The sequence below is a fragment of the Suricata suricatta genome, chromosome 16 (assembly GCF_006229205.1).
Source record: "Suricata suricatta isolate VVHF042 chromosome 16, meerkat_22Aug2017_6uvM2_HiC, whole genome shotgun sequence".
In the NCBI taxonomy this organism is placed as follows: Eukaryota; Metazoa; Chordata; class Mammalia; order Carnivora; family Herpestidae; genus Suricata; species Suricata suricatta.
Window position 1 is genome coordinate 36,359,717 of NC_043715.1, and position 15,642 is coordinate 36,375,358.

General features: G+C 49.0%; 3 long non-coding RNA genes across 3 annotated transcripts in view; all 3 read right to left on the reverse strand.

Moving 5' to 3' along the window:
• Nucleotides 1–15,642, reverse strand: part of LOC115280404 — a 263,699-nt gene that overhangs the window by 40,340 nt on the left and 207,717 nt on the right. The gene's annotated exons all lie outside the window — the stretch shown is intronic.
• LOC115280405 lies at nucleotides 4,720–6,537 on the reverse strand. Its single transcript, XR_003903759.1, has 2 exons — nucleotides 6,346–6,537; nucleotides 4,720–4,795 (listed from the first exon to the last, which is right to left on the reverse strand). It is a non-coding gene; the product is annotated as an uncharacterized LOC115280405 (long non-coding RNA).
• On the reverse strand, nucleotides 11,897–15,254 carry LOC115280403. Its single transcript, XR_003903757.1, has 3 exons — nucleotides 15,006–15,254; nucleotides 13,936–14,013; nucleotides 11,897–13,240 (listed from the first exon to the last, which is right to left on the reverse strand). It is a non-coding gene; the product is annotated as an uncharacterized LOC115280403 (long non-coding RNA).

A 15,642-nucleotide genomic window follows, 5' to 3' on the forward strand; every position in this document is an offset into this window, starting at 1 on the left:
CTGTCCAGCCAGTAAGTCCCCATCCCTTCTTCCTGGGACATGTCCTGCGATCCACAGGCATGAGATCCAGGCAACCTTTTTCTAATCTTTGGCCCTGTCTCCCTGAGCACAGCTGACTGGAGTAGCAGCAGATACCTGGCCCTAACTGGACCAATCAGATTCTCTGCAGGTGGCTAGCTTGCCAGGGTGGGTAGCCAGCCTCCTCTAGTGGGGGAAGGAGGGGCTGAGGAAGCTAGTTGTGTCTTGCCAGGGAGAGGAGAGGAAAGCCGATGCCTGAAGGAGCAGAGCTAGTCCACGGGACTCTTGTGTTCCACCACCTTCTTAGGTTCCACCCCATTCCCCCTGCTAGAATTCCACAAGACCCACCGGACTTTTTCTTAAAAACCATATATTCTGTTTTACTTTGTTTTCTTTTTTGCTTGGCTTAGCTTGAATGTTTCTGTTATTTGGTACAAAAAAGTCCATAACTAATCAAGCATGTATTAAATCACTGTAATAATAAGATAAAATGGTGCTCTAAGAAGTTAATTTACATACATTTTCAATATGAGCACATATTTACAACTAGAATGTAAAGAGAGGTCCAGTTGTGGTTTCTATTAAGCCATTCTGGACTTTCAGGATCTCTCTGTTCTTGCCCCACTGCCCTTCACCTCCTCCCTACCCCTGCCTCTGTACTGGGCTTCCAAATACAGGAGGCCCTCAGAATTTCTGATTTCCTAACCAAAGCTGGGGTTAGCAGTGACGATGCTGATGGAGACATTGGTGACTGTATCCCAGGCCGTCTGGGCCATGCAACTGGGACGCCAGCGCCCCACGTCTCCTCAGCACTAATTTGAGCTGCAACACCATTTTCCAAGCTGTTGCCACCTCAGGTCACAAGGGAACCTCTCTGGGGGATCAGGGATGGTTGATATTCAATTTCCCTCCTCCACTTCTCAAGAACCAAGCTCCCAAGTTCAAAGACATCTATCATGGGGAGTGATGGATTGTATTTCAGAGCAGGTTGGCAGCAGGAGGGAATTGGATTCAGAAACAACCATCTGGCTCTTGCAACTGTGTGCCCTTTGCCCTGCTCAGCGTCAAGCTCGCTGTCACAGAATCTGAGTGGCCACAGCAGCAGAACCAACTCTTGTGTCCAGCCCAGACAGCCCTCCTCTGTTCTGGAGAAGCAGAGGCGATCAGAAAGCCAGTGGGGACCCCTCCAGTCTGATAGTGGAGGGAGCTGTGGCTCAGAGATCTTTCTGAGAGTATACTATGTACTGGGCATTTGGGAGACACACTAAAACAGGCAAAATACCTGTCCATCAGGAACACCCACTCATTCATTCACTCATTCATTAAAAAAACAACAACTTTTTTTCCTTTTTTATATACCTCCAAGGCACAGGCACTGAAGATTGCTTCTTGTTGTGGGAAGCTCTTAGTCTTTGTAAGCACTCTGTCTGAGGCCGGATCTCTCAGCTGCAACAACTGCTAGCTGTGCGATGTGGGCGATCATACCATCACGTGCTCCTGCATCAATACCTTCCCTCTCTCAGGCTCTGTTTCCTCCTCTGTAAATTGGGGTTAATAACAATATTCATAGAGCTGTGTTGATGGAAATACTGTCTACAAAGTGCTTGTGAGTGGTAAGGGCTCACTAATGTTAGCTGTTATTATTTAGTTGTATCTTTTCTCTTTTGCTATTTTTATTATGTCCATGCACTCCTTTACTCAGACACAATTCTATGACCATTTTTTTAATTGAACAAATGGTGTGCTATCCTATACCATCCATCTCAAACAGTCATAACAATCATTGATTTTGATACAACAGCTGACACTAATAAGGATTGGTTCCATTTGCATATGATCTTCCCGGGGCCCCCTGAGTTGGGGCTTCCGGGTCATTCCCAAGCCTCACAAACACAGCATCCCAGCACCATCTGCATGACCAGGAGCTTGACTCTCAGGCTGCATTTTCCATTTTATGAGCAGATTGGGAGGTAGCCAGAGCAAGCACCAGTTTTTAGGACACCTGGGGAGAGATTTTGTCTTTTTACTGCTTAGCACAGAGATGAAGAGGCAACCAATCAATGAGCAGCAGGCAATGACAGCACTTGCCGCTGACAAGCAATGCCACTATTGTGTTTTCGAAAACTCTTTGGGGTGGCAAGGCTCAGAAAAACACCGAGTTATGTCTAACAGGAAAAGCTTAGAGAACCAAGGAACTTTAAGAGGATATGTTTCAGCCATTCCTCATGATGAATCCTAAAAGAAGAAAGACCCAGCAAAAACTTGAAGAGGTTCCTTACCCTCAAGGGCCTCTCATGTAGGTGGTCAAAAAAATAAATAAAATAATTGAGGAAAAATGCAAAATAATTTTTTAATTCTGTGTGTGGATGTGTTTGTGCACACACATGTGTGTGCACCTGAAAGAGACAGGACAAATGGTAAATCCATGCTAAGGACACAAGTAATCACATTAGCTCACGTTTATGGAGCCGGACAGCGGGCTAAGTACTTCCATGTGCCTTCCTTCATCTAATTGCCACAACATAACAATACTGTGTGTCAACACTTAACAATGCCAGGCACCTGAAATTGTTTCTATCATCATCCCTGTCTCTAGATGAGGAACCTGAGGCTTAGAGATGTGAAATGACTTTGCACTTGCTTTTTAATGACAAAACCAGGTCTCAAACCTGGTGTGTGTGTGTGTGTGTGTGTGTGTGTGTGTGTGTGTGTGTGTGTGTGTGTGCTTTCTAATCTAAGGATAAAAGCAACAGAAAACATCCATTTCTCCAGCCTCCCTTGGCTGCATGTTCGCTCACTAAATCCTATTTCCCTCCGTTAGTTTACAGATTAGATAAAGGCACCTGAGGACTCAAATAGATTTTCCCAGGGTCACACAGCAAGGAAGGCGTGGAGCTGAGTCTCTGGACGGGTGGGCGTGATTTCAAAGCCTTCCTTCCTGGGACAGTTCATTCTCTGACCCAGGTTGTAAGGTGGTAACAGCATGGTTTCTGTGCCCTCAGAGCCACTGTGCTTTGGCAGGAACAAATGTCAGAGGACCTTGGGAGTGGCTGCTTTGGACAGCTGGATAGTCACAAGACTCCAGCCCGCTCTCCTGTGTCCTGAAGGACATCAATGTTCCACAACTGCTGAAGAAAAATGGCTTCTGCTCCAGAACCAGAGAGAAAAGGAAGGCCTCCTGGGTAAAGATAAGAAAGGCTTCATTTTCTGCCCTGGATCGTCCCCCCTCCCCCCCATACCATGTGTAATTTTGTCTCCAGGTACCTCCCGGGCTGCTAGATATTCTTATGCCAACTGGGATGGGGTCCAGCCAGGTAGGGCTACAACTGGCCCTTGGGATCTCTCCTGCCTCTGCCATCAAGGTTGCAACTGCCTCCAAGAATGACTTTCCTTTCCCTTTGACAGTGTGTGGGGCCCCGCTGACTCCACACTTCACTGCTTGTCAGTGACAACAGTAGCAACCACAGTTTAGTCCCCAAACACCCAGGGTGAAAGAAGAGGCAGCCATCACCTGGAATTTCAACCTTGTAGTACCGTGTGATCTAGAGAATCAGACTTGAGAAAATGTCCTTTGAAGACCCCTGGTTGGAAAGGAAGGACCAGACCTTGTCCCGTTGACTGAAGGAGAGATTCCAGGCCATTGTGTATCTGCAGCTTAGCAGGACCCACCAATCCTTATGGCCACTCATTACTCCCACTTTCCAGATGAGAAAACAGAGGTAACTAATTTTCCCAGGGCCCCTGCTAGTCAGTGGCTGAGCCCAGGCAAGCCCCACTCCAAATCCCCCATTCTTTTTTCCGTCAGGCTGAACTATCTAGACGTTCCACAATTCAGCCTGTCAGCTCTCCTCTACCATGCCTTTTACTTCAGTAAACACACTATTTGTATTCCCTTGGAAATTGCACTCTGGAGAAAAAATCTTTTGATGGTGGCATGCTGCATTCCCACGACACCACTTTCCTTCTGCAAGCGGGGTGGTGCAACCGTGCACTATACACGCCTTAGGCCAGCTGCCTCCTAGCACTCCAGGAAGGAGTTGCTGGTGGGGAGGACGACCACAGCCACACATCTACACTTCTGAGCCAGGAGTTTCTGCCTGTGTGTCTGTGGGTTTATTAATTAATCATTCCTTTAACACCAGCTGTGTCTACACTCCTTACTAGAACAGTCAAATCCATTCTTAAAAATAAGCTAATTTAAACCAATGATTTGATGGATTTTTAAAAACTAAATTAGTTAAATCTTTGTTTTAAAATAGAATCAATCTTAAGAATAGAGAACTGGTGAAATCCTAAAAAGCAAAGTATCATTCACTCGTTCATGTCATTCATTTAACAAATGAGTGACAGGGGCTGGGCAGGTACAATGGGGAGTGGATCCCAGAAAATTGGATCCCAAAGCCCCTCCGTCTAATGTGGGGAAGAAGGAGAAAACCCCATCGCACAGGAGAGGAAATGTTCCTTGTTCCCACCTTAATCTCTAGACGGCACTAAAAATAAATAAGCGCCCACCCTATGGGACATTAAAGAGGAGTCTGTTCAATTATCAAACCCAGAGAACCTTGACAGTAGAGGCTGAGGGCACTTTTGCGTTCACCATTGGGTTGGTTGCTGAAGTCACTAGAACAGCAGGGGGCGCTCTAGGGAGAGGCTAGAGAGGACCCAGGTCAGCACCGCTAGGGAAACGCAATGGGCGGTTGCTCTCTTGCACTGAGTAGGCAGCTTTTAATTGCAGTCCTCCTAAATCCAGAGCATGTGGTGGCATGGAAAAGGTTCACTGTGGAAAGAAAGAGCTTTGTAAGAATTCTCACCTGTCTAGCCCGTGTGACAGATTTAACTAGCGAAGAAAATGGGCTATTTTCAGGGACTAATTACATGATGAAGCCGTTGACGTTACAAATCACTCTCAGCGTTATCAGAGCTGCCTCCAGCTGTCACCCACGAGGCCCAGCCCGTCCATCTGCAGGCTGCCGGGGCCCTGTGCACAGACAGGGCAGCCAGACCCCTCGGCTCACACCTGGGCTCCTCCCCTTACAGGCTGTGAGATTGTGGTCGCCCTACCCAACACTCCCAGACTCTGTGTTCTCTTCTGTAAGGTGGGGCTAGAGCCCACCTCCTAAGACTGAGGCCGAACAAGCATTCTGGGACCTGGTAAGAGCTTAGCAAATGCTGTGTCACCGTCACTTAACAGTCAGTCACACAAGCCTAGGTTGGATGTGAATTGTCTGTGCAGCAGTTAAGTGCAGTGACTAGAGTCCTGCTGGAGGGGGCACAAAGAAGGAGGGAAGAGAGGGTCTTGGGCCTCTGGGGGACCACATCACACCTTGCAGTCCCTATTCCTGAACATGCCCATACTTAAGATAACCTGGAGTGGGGCCTCTGGGGGATGGAAGATCCCAGGTCTCTCGTCCTCAGGTCCCTCTTTACCCCTCTCCTCAGTCAGGTGGAACATGGTCTTCCTCTCTCCTGGAGAGTCCTGTATCAGAGAGAAACCCCGCCCCCCATCCTGGAGCCTAGAAGGACGTGCTGGGCAAAGTTGCTACTTTTGACCAAGTCTTGCATTGTAGCTCCCATTTAGGCCTATGCGGAAAAGTGACCGTCCCTCTTGGGTGCACATTTGGTGTTGGACCTCCTTGATGTGTGCTTTCCAGGCCAACTCTCTCTGGATTTTTATTAGGCGCCATCCCTGGGCTCACACTGCCCCGTGGCTTGTCAGCCAGGGGCCTGACTTAGCACTGCTGGCCCAACAATGCACTCTCTGGAGCAAGGCCCTCTGTGTCTCCCCTCTCTGCACCCTTAGCAGCTGTGGCTCAAGGCAGGGCCCACATTCAGTGCCCCAAGTGTGGAACCAAGCACACACAAGAGTCTAAGACTCTTTACTTCAAGTTCTCAGGGCTCTGTCTCCAACCTCAGAAATGACCCATCCTCTTCAAAATGGGGCTCCCAAAGTCAAACACTGCATCACCACAGGGTCCAATTCCGTGCAATTGCTCCTTCAGCATAGCTGCGATTAATAAACATCCCACTGGCTGTGCAGTTCCAGGCTGGGGACACACGGCATCCTGGAAACGACCCCTGATGGGGAATCTGTCACTGTCAGCCTGGCCACTCCTCCTTCAGCCCTGCGCCCCAGCCAAGGTGGAAGCATGGCCTGCCCTGTCTGCAGAGCCTCTGCCACCACCTCCACCAACCCCCAGAACCCGGTTCCTCCCATAGCCACCTTTGGAAAACCTGGCCCCACAGAGTAAGCTCCCAGGGAACAATTGGGGCTTGGGTTTCAGTGTGACTGTGCCCCAGTCCATGATCAAGGCCGCATCCTGCCCTCACCTAGGGTGGCCACATCCGGGATATGAGGTCCACAGAGAAGATTCAGTGGTTCTGGAGTCCAGAGCTGGCTCTGACCTGTGTCCTGTGTGATCCTGGGGAAGACGCATGCACTCTCTGAGCCTTGGGGCTGTGTTCCTTTCTTCATATTGGGAGGTCACATGGCCTATGGGGTCATATTTCATGTCAAACACTTCTCTTGGCTAGGGCACGTAGATGTCAGCAGACAGACATGAAGGCATCAAGAAACTGGCAGCCAAATAATGAGCCAGAATATTTTGGATGGTGACAAAGCCCATGAAGAGCACTGAAAGCAGCTAGGGGACTCAGCAGAGCCATCCTGAAGAGAGGACACCAAATCTTTGCCAGAATGATAGAGAATGTCAGCCAAGAAAATGTCCAAACCATTGTTTTCCCAGCAGAAAGAACAGCAAGTGCAAAGGCGCTGAGGTAGGAATGAGGTCAGCATGGTCTGGAGACTAAGAGAAACTGAGTGCCCAGAGCCCTGTGGACAAGGGGAAGAGGGTAGAAGAAGCCAGAGCACACAAAGCCTAGAAGCCACAAAAGGAATTTCAGCTTTAGGCTGAGTGTGTGTAGCAGAGGGACCTGGTCTGATACAGGATGCGAAAGATCTCTCAGCTACAGGATGGGCAGTGGTAGTGGATGTAGCAGGTATAGAAACAGACAGATGATACAAGAAATTGCTGCAAGAAAGGGTAGAGGCTTGTGTTGTAGTTGGTGGGTGTGGGGATGGAGAGAGGTGGACAGCTCCCAGGCGCAGCCCATGGGAGAGGGGCATGGGCATGTGGGATGAGGGGGCGAACAATCTAGGGCACCTGAGGGGTCAGTGTGAGCAGGGAAGCTCTTTCTCATCTGGGAACGGCTTGCAGGGAGGTGACCTCCGCTACTTGTCACAGCGTCCAGTCCCCAGCGTGAAGCTTCCAGGTGGAGTGAGCAACAATGAGAAATGGTGCTTATTCAAGTTCCCTGGCAGCCAGTTTTTCTGCCTTTTCAGAAAATAGTCATTGCCTTCCCTCCTTTTCTTTTATTGCCAGGAGGGAAGCATCCCTGTGAGGACCCAAATGCATGGGGTTGTAATGTGCTCCTGCTTTCTATGCATTGCTAGAATGCTGAATAGTCTCTATGAACATGAATTAATGGTCTTGTCAGCAGCGACGATATTTACAGAGTATACTGTTACATTATAAGAAGACATGCGAAGAGAGGATGTATCAGCTCTGAGCAAGCAGAGGGACACCCTGAGGACGTGGAGGCTGGTGGAAACCACCTTCGCTCTGCTGGGCCCTGTCCAGCACCCACCGTCAGGCCTGCTGGATGCCGTGCTCTGTGGAGAGCAGAAAGGAGAGACATCTCGGTACCATGCTGATACAGCAGACATTTTCCCAAGCCACAAGAGAGGAAACCAAAGGCCCCAGGGAGCCTCTCACCTGGGCAGCAGATGGGCCCTCCTAGGAGCAGACTCAGCACGCTCTTTGCCCTTTAGGGCATTTCCTGTGAATGGATGCAGCTTTGGCTCAGATGCTTTCCCCTTGAGGCTGCTCTGGGCTTTCTCTGAAGGCCCCAGATTGGACTTAGCGCATGTGAGAGCTGGGAAAGAGCTGCCTTGCAAAGTGGTGAACACCCCATCGCTGGAGGCTGGCTGCCACGGAGAAGCTTCTGGGCTGTTCCTGGAGGTGCTGCCTTCCTTGGACAGCCGCACACTGGGCATGCCCTGACTGTGTCCTGAGTGTGCCCAGCTCTTAGCCAGCCTGAGCTAAGAGCTGGGGATGCAGCAGGTGACAGGAGTCTCTACCCTCAGGCATGGGGGAGAAAGAAAATAAACAAAGTGAAAGTAAATAAACAAGATAAGTACCCTAAAAAAACAAAAAGTCTGCTGTCCAGAGGCTGTGGGGCAGCGGTGGGTATTCAATATCTGGGTGGGCATGGAGCATAGGCCTTCTTGCTGCAAAGGGGTGGCCCCAGGAAGACCTAGAGCAAATGCCCTTCTCACAGAGGGCCAGCTCCTGCTTGAGATGGCACTTTCAACCATGATTTCCAAAGTCTCATGTTTAGTAATGACAAGAAGCTGAGATGACATCCGGACCTCAGGGGCAGCAGGTTAGCTTTGGCGGTGAGGAGGCTGTCAACTTCCTGAGGTCATTTCCCAGAGCTGGGGTATGGCTGGGGCAATGCCCTCACCAGGCTTTCGGAGGCCAAGGGAAGGCTGACCTCACATCCTGTCTTATAGGCGAGGGTGAGCACCTCCTCCAAACCCAGATGAGGAAGTGTGGCCTCACCTGGGGACCCGAAGCCTGGATGGAAGCTTTGCAGGTGGTCTCTCAACCAGTGGGTGGCTGGGGTGTGGGGTGTGGGGGAGAAGCCTCAGCCTCCCCCAGCGGAAAAGCATGGGAGGAGCCTTACACCATCAGGGGATTAGGCAGCCTGCCTCCAGCGTCTCCCACTCACCTGTCACCTTCCTCACCCCCTCCCCACTGTCACTGGCGGTTTTCACACTGACCGCATACTGGATTCTTATTTTAGATACTGTGACAATTCTTAAAATAGCCACCGAAGAGAGAAAAGGTGAGTTTTCCCCCATGGGCACTGGTGGGAAGGCCATAGCAGGGCCATTGTGTCCCCCTCGTTCCTGCAATATGAGCAGACTTTCCAGATGGAAAGCCTAAGAACTGCTCCAGGACCTCATGAAGCCCCCGCATGTGACCATGCTGGCAGAAAGTGCCAAAGAAAAACAACAAAGTGGAATATTTTTAAATGCCTTAAAATGACAGAGAATGGATAGGGTTTAAAAATTTTGTCAGGAGGAAGTTCAGTAGCTGACACAGATAACACTTGGAATCACAGGAATCAAACTGACCCCTTCAAGTTCACATTCATGATAAGCACACCCAGAAATGGAGGCCAAAGTACATGCCCAGGGACTTTAAAACTTTTAAAACACAGGTTGGGTTTGAGCCAGCAGAAATGGCTTGCTCTCCCCGGGGATCAGCAGCCCTCTCTCCAGGAAAGAGGGATGTTAGCATTCCGCAGCCACGTGACCATCGTCTGGATTCCGGCATCTACCTATGGACAGATTGTGAGGCCACTGGCCTATACTTATTCACAAGGCACTTTCCTCCTGACTGAGGATCAGGCCCAAACCAGGCATTAAACCAACCTATGGCTAGCCCTCAGCTGCTGAGCTAGAAAGATGGTGGTGGAGACACCATTTCCCCAGAGCCCAAGGGTATTGTATTAGTTTTTTATTGTTTGTAACAAAATGCCACAAACTTAGCAGCTCAAAATAATACATTTATCATCTCGCGTTTTCCATGGGTCAGGAATCTGGGAACTTCTTACCTGAGTTCTCTGCTCAGGGTCTCACAGGCTGTAATGAAGGCACTGGTTGGGCTGTGATCTCCTCTGTAACTTGTGTTCTTCAATCTCATTAGTTTTGCTGCCAGAATTTAGTTCCCAGAGGTTGTAGGACTGAGGTCCCCATTTTCTTGCTAGTCATTATCTAGCTGACACCACTGTCAGCAACCAGGGATGCCCTCAGCTCCCTGCCCATAGTCAGCTCACAATGTTGATGTCTGCCTTCTTCCATCCCAGCAGGGACCTCTCTAAACTCTTTATCACTGACCTCTAGACCCAGCTTTGAAGGGCTCATGTGATTAGGTCAAGACCACTAAGATACTCTCCTGTTTGTAAAGTCAACTGACTAATAACCTTAATCACATCTTCAAAACCTCTTAATCATGCAACCTAACAACCACAGAAATGACACCCCATCATACTATGGCATCTGCCACACTGAAGGGGAAGCAGTCATACAAGGCGTGTACACCAGGGGGCAAGAATCTTGGCGGCCATCCTGGATTTCTGCTACCTCAGGCACCCTCTTCAAGACCACAGCCATGGCAGGCCAGCCTCACTCTGGCCACTGCATGACCCTTGGCAACCTCACACCAGCCTATTGATAGGCTACCAGGGCCACAGGAAACTTCCTCTAGTCATCTCATCAGTGACAGAAATCAGGAGAAAAGGTAATTTCCCTACCCCAGCATGGTGTTTGATGACCTCTCGGCTAACCGGATTTTCTCCAAGGATCCAAAAGCCAAAATTCTCTCTAAGTACATCACTGAACCCCCAAACTCTTTTCATCACTGGGGTAAGATCACTGGGGTAAGAGTACATGATCTAAAGTCAGCTGGGTTGCCTACCAGCTGTGTGGCCTTAGGCATATTGCTTAGCTTCTCTGGGCCTTCGTTTCCTTATAAAACAGGAACCAGATTTGCCTTACTTCATAGAATCATTGTGAAGATTGGATGAGTTAATCCATTTCAGACACTTAGTGTGATGCCTGGCACAGAGCAAGCATCTGACACATGTGATATGGTGTTCTCCATCAAGTTTCTAGGGAAGTTTGGGTATGTGAGTGTGCAAGGACATGTGCATGTGTGTGCACATTCATGTGTGTGAGTATGCAAGTTGGGAGAGTACAAGGTCCAGACTAAAGAAGCCTAACATCAGAGTCAGTAAGAAGGTGCCTGGTAAATATGTTCTCCTATTCCCTTGGTGGCAAACACCACTTTCTTGTCTGTTTGTATAAGTTTGACTATTTTCAATTCCACGTATTCATGAGATCATGCAGTATTTGCTGGAAGGGACGTGGAGAAATGTTGGTCAAAGGTCACATAGTTTCAGTCATGCAAGGTAATAAGTAGTGTGGATTGAATGTATCCCAATGTGACTACAGTTAACAGTACTGTATTAAATACTTAAAACTTGCTAAGAGGGAAGATTTTAAGTGTTCTCAACACACATACACATCCAAAGATGACAGCAGCTGATAACTGGCATGGGCAAGGCCCTTCCATTCTCAGGACCTCAGTTTCCCCATCTGTGAAAAAGGGAGATTGTCTCTAAGAGTACTAGTATTTCTAAAGGTACACCATCCCATGTGGAGAACTTCTAGAACTTTCTTTGGCTCGTTTTGGATTTGTTTGCATACTTTGTACACACATATTGTATTAGTCAGGGTTTTCCAGAGAAATAGAACCAATAGGACAGTTCTTTCCCTCTGTCTTTTTGTCTAAGGAATATACACATATATACATACATATGTATACACATGTACACACATATACCTTATAAGGAATACATATCCATATACAATATAAGTAAAGAATACATATATAATGTACACAATATACCATATATATATGGACGTGGCTCACAATTATGGAGACTGAGAAGTCCAGATCCAGGAGAGCCAATGATTACATTACAGTCCAAGTCTGAAGGCAGAGGAGACCAATGTTCCAGCTGGAAGACAGTCAGGCCAACAGCAAGAATGCTTTCTCACTTAGCCTTGCATTCTGTTGAGCTCTTCAGTGACTGTGGGAGGCCCACCCACCCTGGGGAAGCCACCTGCCTACTCACTGTGCCAATTCAAATGCTAGCCTCACCCAGAAGGACCTTCACCAACACACCCAGGATGATGTTTTACTAAATATCTGGGAGTTCTAAGGCTAAGTCAAGTTGACAAATAAAATTAACCATCATACATACTTTATGTATATTTGGATAAATAAAAAGTACAACTGCTTAAATATTAAAACTAGGAAAGTGCACTCAGTCACATGCAAGGATGCTGCACTTGACAGGAAGGTGACCCTTAATGTAAAAGTCCACTCTTCACCCTTCCCACCTCTCTCCTCAAGACTTTTCCTCTATTCTCTTGAGTTATAAAGTTCTTGAGTCTTTCCATCTGAAACAATCCTCTGTCCAGTAAAGGGATCAGACATGATCCCAAACTGTAACACATTGTAGCTTTTAACTGTTCAGCCAGAGTTTCTGATTCAGCACATTTTAATCAATTTTATTTGCTAAGATCAGGGAGATGTCGTCTGTAATCATCCCCACTGACCTCCCAAAGTCAGGCTGATAAAAACATTAATGTCAGCTTCTTGCAGCCTGGCAGAGACCAGCACCCAGCTTGACAAGCCCACCAAGGGCTCAGAGCTGTCTGTGGAAGGCTGATGAACCTGTGTTAAGCAGTGAAAAGCCGCCCTCCAGGCAGAGCTGCCATGGATGGGAGTCTCACCAGAGGCTCAGCCACTTTCCTGGTGAGGTCCTCTTGTCCACCCGTGAGGCTGAGGCATGCCATTTAGATGGGCCTTTGGGATGATTCACCTCCCCCAGGAGTGTGCTCCTGGCTTGGTGCTAGGATCACCCAACCTTGCTCTTAACTTCTCTTCTCCCTGCCAAGGTGTCCTTCCTTTACAGTCTGTCAGGCATTTCCAGCTGTGACATAAGAGGCATTGGCCCCTCAGAGCACAACAAGCAATTCCAAATAGGAATGAAGGATTATTTCTAAGGGTCATAGCCTCGTGATCCCGGGCCTCACTCGGCCTAGAAGTGTGTTTATGTGGTCACATTGTTTGGCACTTGTAGTTTCTTAAAAGAGATTGCCAGGTGGGGTTTGTGCAATTAACAATTCAAGCAGTTCAGCATCTGCTATGTAACTCATATCTCCCTATGAATATTTATGCTTTTCATCTGGCCACTGCCGGCTCTGAGTTTGTTGCTCCTGATTTAACTGGAACCATGCTAGAGAGGGGCAGGTGTTAACATGCTAACATGGCAGATGCTTGTCGCTTGCCCGGGGCTGTGCTGCACAGATGGGCCCTGGACTCCAGCTCCAGTGCTCACTGCTTGACCCGGCCCTATTCCATCTCTGCACTTAGTCATGAGAGGCGGCCCCAGCCTGGCTCCTTCTGTTGGGAGTGAGGAAGAGCCCTGCTAGTCCCATACAGGGAGCAGCGAACTCAACCAGCCTTGCTTCACGGTCCAATGACAGGAAAACTCTTCACCTTGCTCAAAAGAGAAATGTGGCCTGAAAAGAGATTCATTTGGAGAAGTTAGCAGCTCATGCAATGGCTCTGACTTCATGCTGGTCACGGAGGGCGGGTGCAGTGGCCTAATGAGCATGTGACATAAGATACATCATCTGTCTCCCTGCAAGGATGAGGCGCTCGGAACAGAGTCACTGCATCCTCAGACCCCCTGCAGCCAAACTGCATCACCAAGGCCATGAGCTTTGTGCACGCAGCCCCTAGGCACAGCCCATCCATGCAGTCTGAGCACTAATTGGAGACTTCAGCACTGCAGACGTGGCCAAGGGCTGCTGCTTGCTGACCCCCAAAATGTAAAGCTCAAGGAGGTAGATGCCTGCATAGGCAGGGTTGGGGGCTGTTTTTTCTTTTTTTTTTTTAAACAAAATTAGCAAGCAGAATGAAATACTCATCAAGGAGGTCGTGCAGCAGAGTAGAGCAAGCTGTTGGGGACTTTCCTGTCATTGTGAGCGATCGAGGAGATGAGATGGTCTGGGGTGGAAGGTTCTCAGACCCAGGATTAGGGGTCCAAGGAAAGGCACGGACAGAGAGAAATGGCATTTTTCACATGGCCTCGAGCTCTGGGGACAACAGGAGAAAAGGAGAGGGAGGAAAAGAAATAATGAGGTCAGAGGAAGAGGCAAGTAGGAGACAGGAAAGGGGAAAGGATGTGGGAAGCATCCAAGACGGCACGTACTTGCCCTGCCTAAGGTCCAAAGAGATACGCCTCCATCCTGTTAGCCTGCCAGTGTGGCACCCCGGGGGTCAGAGGACTCTGTGGGAGGCAGAGAGGGGTGTCAGGAGCTCAGCCAGATCTGGGGCAAATCACTGATCTCTGCCTTCCCTCCCTCTCTTTATCTGAAGGTTGACAATAGTATCAATTTGTGTCCTGGAAGATTCAATGAGGTGGCAGTTGCCACATGCTTAGCACGGGACTGTCCCCCAGTTACATACACAATAACTGCTAGCTTTCACAATTGCCTTGTGTCAGATGTGACAGAAAGCCTTGTGTCCCCGGCGGCCTCCACTCTTGCTGGGACGCAGCTCCCTTGGGCATCAGGTATTCTCAGTGCTGGTCCACAGTGCTCCTGAGCAGCTGCCACACAAGCTCAGGCTGCATCCCCACCTCTGCTGACAAGCTGCACCCTCCCCCAACGCACAAGGTAGAAGAGCTGGGGTGGAAAGGGAGAGAGCCACCACTCCTGAAGCACAAGCCAACCATGCCCTGGCCCCTGCGTGCCCTGTCATTCTGGCATAAGGGGCCAGAGACATGTGAATCCTCACCCAAGTCCAGCCTGCTTTGCACCTGCACCAGCTGCTGGTGAGATGATTAATGCTTCCTGCTCAGCAGCTTAAATCCTTGATCTGAGTTTTCCTTGAAATGGGAAGGGGAACTTGGAGAAAGGTTGAAGGCCCTGTTGCCCGGAGGTGCTCTGGGAGGAAGTCTGGCCTTCCTGCCTTTTCCTAAATGGTGACTCAGAGCCACAGTGTGTCCAGGCATGAAGGCACCTCACAGGGGGATAGGGCAGTGTGTCCCAGAGGCAGCCACTGTGAATTCTGGAGCCTTGATGCCATGTAAGACCCAAGGGCATTTCGTAACTCTGCAGAGTGAGTGAAAACAAATACTGGATTCATGTGTGAGTTTGACTTTCCCATCAGCAAGATGGTAGAGGCGGGCTCTGTCAGGGTCAGGTTTAAGTTGACTTAAAGAAAATTAAGAATTGTTATAGTTATTGTGTGTTGGTGATTGAGAGCTATGATTCATACCTGCTGCATATCCCACCTCTCCTCTCTGCCTCTGCAGCTCCCTCAGTCCAGCATGCAAGGAGCCAAAGTCACCTCGCTGGTCTGCACACATTCTCTCCCTCTCCTCCAGCCCATTCTCCACGTGACAGCACAGTGGGAGTTCAAAACGCACATGTGATCATGTGTCTCCCCCAATAAAACCAGAGGTCCCCTGCTGCTTTCCTGGCTTACAGATCTGTCACTGATGGCCCTGCCACATCCTTTTCCACTCCTCACCTCCTCTGCTCAAGCTCTGGCAGTCACCATCACCATCATCATTGTCCTTGTCATCACCATCATTGTCATCATCCTTGTCACCATCATCATCACCACCACCATCATTATTGTCATCACAGTCATCGTTGTCATTGTCACCATTGTTATCATCACCACCGCTGTTGTTGTCATCACTTCAGCAGCAGCAGCAGCAGCAGCACCGCACATGTACTGAGTTCTCACCATGTGTCAGGCACTCTTATACATATTTTATCACATTGTTCAGTCCCTCCCCCACCCCTAGAGTAGTTTCCATGTCCATCCTCATTATGCTGATAAGGACACTGAAACACAGAGAAGTCAGGTGACTTTCCAGGGGTCACCCAGCTAGGAGCTCCAAACC